The sequence below is a fragment of the Phalangium opilio genome, unplaced genomic scaffold (genome assembly GCF_054372755.1).
Source record: "Phalangium opilio isolate 3A_F unplaced genomic scaffold, DU_Popi_V2 ptg000063l_1, whole genome shotgun sequence".
Lineage (NCBI taxonomy): Eukaryota > Metazoa > Arthropoda > Arachnida > Opiliones > Phalangiidae > Phalangium > Phalangium opilio.
In genome coordinates, this window is record NW_028324180.1 from 4,744,655 (window position 1) to 4,752,129 (window position 7,475).

Below are 7,475 nucleotides of genomic sequence, written 5' to 3' on the forward strand. Positions count from 1 at the left end.
TGTGGGTGCTTGTGGGTACTTGTGGGTACTTGTAGGTGCTTGTGGGTACTTGTGGGTGCTTGTGGATACTTGTAGGTGCTTGTGGGTGCTTGTAGGTACTTGTGGGTACTTGTGGGTGCTTGTAATTACTTGTGGGTGCTTGTAGGTACTTGTGGGTGTTTGTAGGTACTTGTAGGTACTTGTGGGTACTTGTGGGTACTTGTAGGTACTTGTGGGTACTTGTAAGTACTTGTGGGTACTTGTCGGTACTTATGGGTGCTTGTGGGTGCTTGTGGGTGCTTGTGGGTACTTGAGGGTGCTTGTGGGTGCTTGTGGGTGCTTGTAGGTACTTGTGGGTGCTTGTGGGTGCTTGTGGGTGCTTGTGGGTACTTGTGGGTACTTGTGGGTGCTTGTGGGTACTTGTGGGTACTTGTGGGTACTTGTAAGTACTTGTGGGTACTTGTAGGTACTTGTGGGTGCTTGTAGGTGCTTGTGGGTACTTTAAGGTACTTGTGGGTACTTTTAGGTACTTATGGGTACTTGTAGGTGCTTGTGGGTGCTTGTAGGTGCTTGTGAGTACTTGTGGGTACTTGTAGGTACTTGTAGGTACTTGTGGGTACTTTCAGGTACTTGTGGGTACTTGTGGGTGCTTGTAGGTGCTTGTGGGTGCTTGTAGGTACTTGTGGGTACTTGTAGGTACTTGTGGGTACTTGTAGGTACTTGTGGGTACTTGTAAGTACTTGTGGGTACTTGTAAGTACTTGTGGGTACTTGTAGGTACTTGTGGGTGCTTGTAGGTGCTTGTGGGTACTTTTAGGTACTTGTGGGTACTTTTAGGTACTTGTGGGTTCTTGTAGGTACTTGTGGGTACTTGTGGGTACTTGTAAGTACTTGTGGGTACTTGTAGGTACTTGTGGGTACTTGTAGGTGCTTGTGGGTGCTTGTAGGTGCTTGTGGGTACTTTTACTTACTTGTGGGTACTTTTAGGTACTTATGGGTACTTGTAGGTACTTGTGGGTGCTTGTAGGTGCTTGTGGGTGCTTGTGAGTACTTGTGGGTACTTGTAGGTACTTGTAGGTACTTGTGGGTACTTGTAGGTACTTGTGGGTACTTGTGGGTACTTGTAGGTGCTTGTGGGTACTTGTAAATGCTTGTGGATACTTGTAGGTGCTTGTGGGTGCTTGTGGGTACTTGTAGGTACTAGTGGGTACTTGTAGGTGCTTGTGGGTACTTGTGGATACTTGTAGGTGCTTGTGGGTGCTTGTAGGTACTTGTGGGTACTTGTGGGTGCTTGTAGGTACTTGTGGGTGCTTGTAGGTACTTGGGGGTGTTTGTAGGTACTTGTGGGTGCTTGTAGGTACTAGTGGGTACTTTTAGGTACTTGTGGGTACTTTTAGGTACTTATGGGTACTTGTAGGTGCTTGTGGGTGCTTGTAAATGCTTGTGGGTGCTTGTAGGTGCTTGTGGGTACTTGTAGGTGCTTGTAGGTGCTTGTGGGTGCTTGTAGGTGCTTGTGGGTACTAGTAGGTACTTGTGGGTGCTTGTAGGTGATTGTGGGTGCTTGTGGGTGCTTGTGGGTAATTGTAGGTACTTGTGGGTACTTATGGGTACTTGTAGGTACTTGTGGGTGCTTGTAGGTGCTTGTGGGTGCTTGTGAGTACTTGTAGGTACTTGTGGGTACTTGTGGGTACTTGTAGGTGCTTGTGGGTACTTGTGGGTGCTTGTGGATACTTGTAGGTGCTTGTGGGTGCTTGTGGGTACTTGTAGGTACTAGTGGGTACTTGTAGGTGCTTGTGGGTACTTGTGGATACTTGTAGGTGCTTGTGGGTGCTTGTAGGTACTTGTGGGTACTTGTGGGTGCTTGTAGGTACTTGTGGGTGCTTGTAGGTACTTGTGGGTGTTTGTAGGTACTTGTGGGTGCTTGTAGGTACTAGTGGGTACTTGTAGGTACTTGTGGGTACTTGTAGGTACTTGTGGGTACTTGTAAGTACTTGTGGGTACTTGTGGGTGCTTGTGGGTGCTTGTAGGTGCTTGTGGGTACTTTTAGGTACTTGTGGGTACTTTTAGGTACTTGTGGGTTCTTGTAGGTACTTGTGGGTACTTGTAGGTACTTGTGGGTGCTTGTGGGTACTTGTGGGTGCTTGTGGGTGCTTGTGGGTGCTTGTGGGTACTTGTGGGTACTTGTGGGTGCTTGTGGGTACTTGTGGGTACATGTGGGTACTTGTAAGTACTTGTGGGTACTTGTAGGTACTTGTGGGTGCTTGTAGGTGCTTGTGGGTACTTTTAGGTACTTGTGGGTACTTTTAGGTACTTATGGGTACTTGTAGGTGCTTGTGGGTGCTTGTAGGTGCTTGTGGGTACTTGTAGGTGCTTGTGGGTGCTTGTAGGTGCTTGTGGGTACTTGTAGGTACTTGTGGGTGCTTGTAGGTGATTGTGGGTGCTTGTGGGTGCTTGTGGGTACTTGTAGGTGCCTGTAGGTGCTTGTGGGTGCTTGTAGGTGCTTGTGGGTACTTGTGGGTTCTTGTGGGTGCTTGTAGGTACTTGTGGGTGCTTGTGGGTACTTGTGGGTGCTTGTGGGTGCTTGTGGGTGCTTATAAATGCTTGTGGGTGCTTGTAAATGCTTGTGGGTGCTTGTAGGTGCTTGTGGGTACTTGTAGGTGCTTGTGGATACTTGTAGGTGCTTGAGGGTGCTTGTAGGTACTTGTGGGTACTAGTAGGTACTTGTGGGTGCTTGTAGGTGCTTGTGGGTACTTTTAGGTACTTGTGGGTACTTATGGGTACTTGTAGGTACTTGTGGGTGCTTGTAGGTGCTTGTGGGTGCTTGTGAGTACTTGTGGGTACTTGTAGGTACTTGTGGTTACTTGTGGGTACTTGTAGGTGCTTGTGGGTACTTGTGGGTGCTTGTGGATACTTGTAGGTGCTTGTGGGTGCTTGTGGGTACTTGTGGGTACTTGTAGGTACTTGTGGGTACTTGTAAGTACTTGTGGGTACTTGTAAGTACTTGCGGGTACTTGTAGGTACTTGTGGGTACTTGTGGGTACTTGTAGGTGCTTGTGGGTACTTGTGGGTGCTTGTGGATACTTGTAGGTGCTTGTGGGTGCTTGTGGGTACTTGTAGGTACTAGTGGGTACTTGTAGGTGCTTGTGGGTACTTGTGGATACTTGTAGGTGCTTGTGGGTGCTTGTAGGTACTTGTGGGTACTTGTGGGTGCTTGTAGGTACTTGTGGGTGCTTGTAGGTACTTGGGGGTGTTTGTAGGTACTTGTGGGTGCTTGTAGGTACTAGTGGGTACTTTTAGGTACTTGTGGGTACTTTTAGGTACTTATGGGTACTTGTAGGTGCTTGTGGGTGCTTGTAAATGCTTGTGGGTGCTTGTAGGTGCTTGTGGGTACTTGTAGGTGCTTGTAGGTGCTTGTGGGTGCTTGTAGGTGCTTGTGGGTACTAGTAGGTACTTGTGGGTGCTTGTAGGTGATTGTGGGTGCTTGTGGGTGCTTGTGGGTAATTGTAGGTACTTGTGGGTACTTATGGGTACTTGTAGGTACTTGTGGGTGCTTGTAGGTGCTTGTGGGTGCTTGTGAGTACTTGTAGGTACTTGTGGGTACTTGTGGGTACTTGTAGGTGCTTGTGGGTACTTGTGGGTGCTTGTGGATACTTGTAGGTGCTTGTGGGTGCTTGTGGGTACTTGTAGGTACTAGTGGGTACTTGTAGGTGCTTGTGGGTACTTGTGGATACTTGTAGGTGCTTGTGGGTGCTTGTAGGTACTTGTGGGTACTTGTGGGTGCTTGTAGGTACTTGTGGGTGCTTGTAGGTACTTGTGGGTGTTTGTAGGTACTTGTGGGTGCTTGTAGGTACTAGTGGGTACTTGTAGGTACTTGTGGGTACTTGTAGGTACTTGTGGGTACTTGTAAGTACTTGTGGGTACTTGTGGGTGCTTGTGGGTGCTTGTAGGTGCTTGTGGGTACTTTTAGGTACTTGTGGGTACTTTTAGGTACTTGTGGGTTCTTGTAGGTACTTGTGGGTACTTGTGGGTGCTTGTGGGTACTTGTGGGTGCTTGTGGGTGCTTGTGGGTGCTTGTGGGTACTTGTGGGTACTTGTGGGTGCTTGTGGGTACTTGTGGGTACATGTGGGTACTTGTAAGTACTTGTGGGTACTTGTAGGTACTTGTGGGTGCTTGTAGGTGCTTGTGGGTACTTTTAGGTACTTGTGGGTACTTTTAGGTACTTATGGGTACTTGTAGGTGCTTGTGGGTGCTTGTAGGTGCTTGTGGGTACTTGTAGGTGCTTGTGGGTGCTTGTAGGTGCTTGTGGGTACTTGTAGGTACTTGTGGGTGCTTGTAGGTGATTGTGGGTGCTTGTGGGTGCTTGTGGGTACTTGTAGGTGCCTGTAGGTGCTTGTGGGTGCTTGTAGGTGCTTGTGGGTACTTGTGGGTTCTTGTGGGTGCTTGTAGGTACTTGTGGGTGCTTGTGGGTACTTGTGGGTGCTTGTGGGTGCTTGTGGGTGCTTATAAATGCTTGTGGGTGCTTGTAAATGCTTGTGGGTGCTTGTAGGTGCTTGTGGGTACTTGTAGGTGCTTGTGGATACTTGTAGGTGCTTGAGGGTGCTTGTAGGTACTTGTGGGTACTAGTAGGTACTTGTGGGTGCTTGTAGGTGCTTGTGGGTACTTTTAGGTACTTGTGGGTACTTATGGGTACTTGTAGGTACTTGTGGGTGCTTGTAGGTGCTTGTGGGTGCTTGTGAGTACTTGTGGGTACTTGTAGGTACTTGTGGTTACTTGTGGGTACTTGTAGGTGCTTGTGGGTACTTGTGGGTGCTTGTGGATACTTGTAGGTGCTTGTGGGTGCTTGTGGGTACTTGTGGGTACTTGTAGGTACTTGTGGGTACTTGTAAGTACTTGTGGGTACTTGTAAGTACTTGCGGGTACTTGTAGGTACTTGTGGGTGCTTGTAGGTGCTTGTGGGTACTTTTAGGTACTTGTGGGTACTTTTAGGTACTTGTAGGTACTTGTGGGTACTTGAAGGTACTTGTGGGTACTTGTGGGTACTTGTAAGTACTTGTGGGTACTTGTAGGTACTTGTGGGTGCTTGTAGGTGCTTGTGGGTACTTTTACTTACTTGTGGGTACTTTTAGGTACTTATGGGTACTTGTAGGTACTTGTGGGTGCTTGTAGGTGCTTGTGGGTGCTTGTGAGTACTTGTGGGTACTTGTAGGTACTTGTAGGTACTTGTGGGTACTTGTAGGTACTTGTGGGTACTTGTGGGTACTTGTAGGTGCTTGTGGGTACTTGTGGGTGCTTGTGGATACTTGTAGGTGCTTGTGGGTGCTTGTGGGTGCTTGTGGGTACTTGTAGGTACTAGTGGGTACTTGTAGGTGCTTGTGGGTACTTGTGGATACTCTTAGGTGCTTGTGGGTGCTTGTAGGTACTTGTGGGTACTTGTGGGTGCTTGTAGGTACTTGTGGGTGCTTGTAGGTACTTGTGGGTGTTTGTAGGTACTTGTGGGTGCTTGTAGGTACTTGTGGGTACTTGTAGGTACTTGTGGGTACTTGTAGGTACTTGTGGGTACTTGTAAGTACTTGTGGGTACTTGTGGGTGGTTGTGGGTGCTTGTAGGTGCTTGTGGGTACTTTTAGGTACTTGTGGGTACTTTTAGGTACTTGTGGGTTCTTGTAGGTACTTGTGGGTACTTGTAGGTACTTGTGGGTGCTTGTGGGTACTTGTGGGTGCTTGTAGGTACTTGTGGGTACTTGTAGGTACTTGTGGGTGCTTGTGGGTACTTGTGGGTGCTTGTAGGTACTTGTGGGTGCTTGTGGGTGCTTGTGGGTGCTTGTGGGTACTTGTGGGTACTTGTGGGTGCTTGTGGGTACTTGTGGGTACATGTGCGTACTTGTAAGTACTTGTGGGTACTTGTAAGTACTTGTGGGTGCTTGTAGGTGCTTGTGGGTACTTTTAGGTACTTGTGGGTACTTTTAGGTACTTATGGGTACTTGTAGGTGCTTGTGGGTGCTTGTAAATGCTTGTGGGTGCTTGTAGGTGCTTGTGGGTACTTGTAGGTGCTTGTAGGTGCTTGTGGGTGCTTGTAGGTGCTTGTGGGTACTAGTAGGTACTTGTGGGTGCTTGTAGGTGATTGTGGGTGCTTGTGGGTGCTTGTGGGTGCTTGTGGGTAATTGTAGGTGCCTGTAGGTGCTTGTGGGTGCTTGTAGGTGCTTGTGGGTGCTTGTAGGTGCTTGTGGGTGCTTGTAGGTACTTGTGGGTGCTTGTGGGTACTTGTGGGTGCTTGTGGGTGCTTGTGGGTGCTTGTAAATGCTTGTGGGTGCTTGTAAATGCTTGTGGGTGCTTGTAGGTGCTTGTGGGTACTTGTAGGTGCTTGTGGATACTTGTAGGTGCTTGAGGGTGCTTGTAGGTACTTGTGGGTACTTGTAGGTACTTGTGGGTGCTTGTAGGTGCTTGTGGGTACTTTTAGGTACTTGTGGGTACTTTTAGGTACTTGTAGGTACTTGTGGGTACTTGAAGGTACTTGTGGGTACTTGTGGGTACTTGTAAGTACTTGTGGGTACTTGTAAGTACTTGTGGGTACTTGTAGGTACTTGTGGGTACTTGTAAGTACTTGTGGGTACTTGTAAGTACTTGTGGGTACTTGTAGGTACTTGTGGGTGCTTGTAGGTGCTTGTGGGTACTTTTAGGTACTTGTGGGTACTTTTAGGTACTTGTAGGTACTTGTGGGTACTTGAAGGTACTTGTGGGTACTTGTGGGTACTTGTAAGTACTTGTGGGTACTTGTAGGTACTTGTGGGTGCTTGTAGGTGCTTGTGGGTACTTTTACTTACTTGTGGGTACTTTTAGGTACTTATGGGTACTTGTAGGTACTTGTGGGTGCTTGTAGGTGCTTGTGGGTGCTTGTGAGTACTTGTGGGTACTTGTAGGTACTTGTAGGTACTTGTGGGTACTTGTAGGTACTTGTGGGTACTTGTGGGTACTTGTAGGTGCTTGTGGGTACTTGTGGGTGCTTGTGGATACTTGTAGGTGCTTGTGGGTGCTTGTGGGTACTTGTAGGTACTAGTGGGTACTTGTAGGTGCTTGTGGGTACTTGTGGATACTCTTAGGTGCTTGTGGGTGCTTGTAGGTACTTGTGGGTACTTGTAGGTGCTTGTAGGTGCTTGTGGGTGCTTGTAGGTGCTTGTGGGTACTAGTAGGTACTTGTGGGTGCTTGTAGGTGATTGTGGGTGCTTGTGGGTGCTTGTGGGTAATTGTAGGTGCCTGTAGGTGCTTGTGGGTGCTTGTAGGTGCTTGTGGGTACTTGTGGGTTCTTGTGGGTGCTTGTAGGTACTTGTGGGTGCTTGTGGGTACTTGTGGGTGCTTGTGGGTGCTTGTGGGTGCTTGTAAATGCTTGTGGGTGCTTGTAAATGCTTGTGGGTGCTTGTAGGTGCTTGTGGGTACTTGTAGGTGCTTGTGGATACTTGTAGGTGCTTGAGGGTGCTTGTAGGTACTTGTGGGTACTTGTAG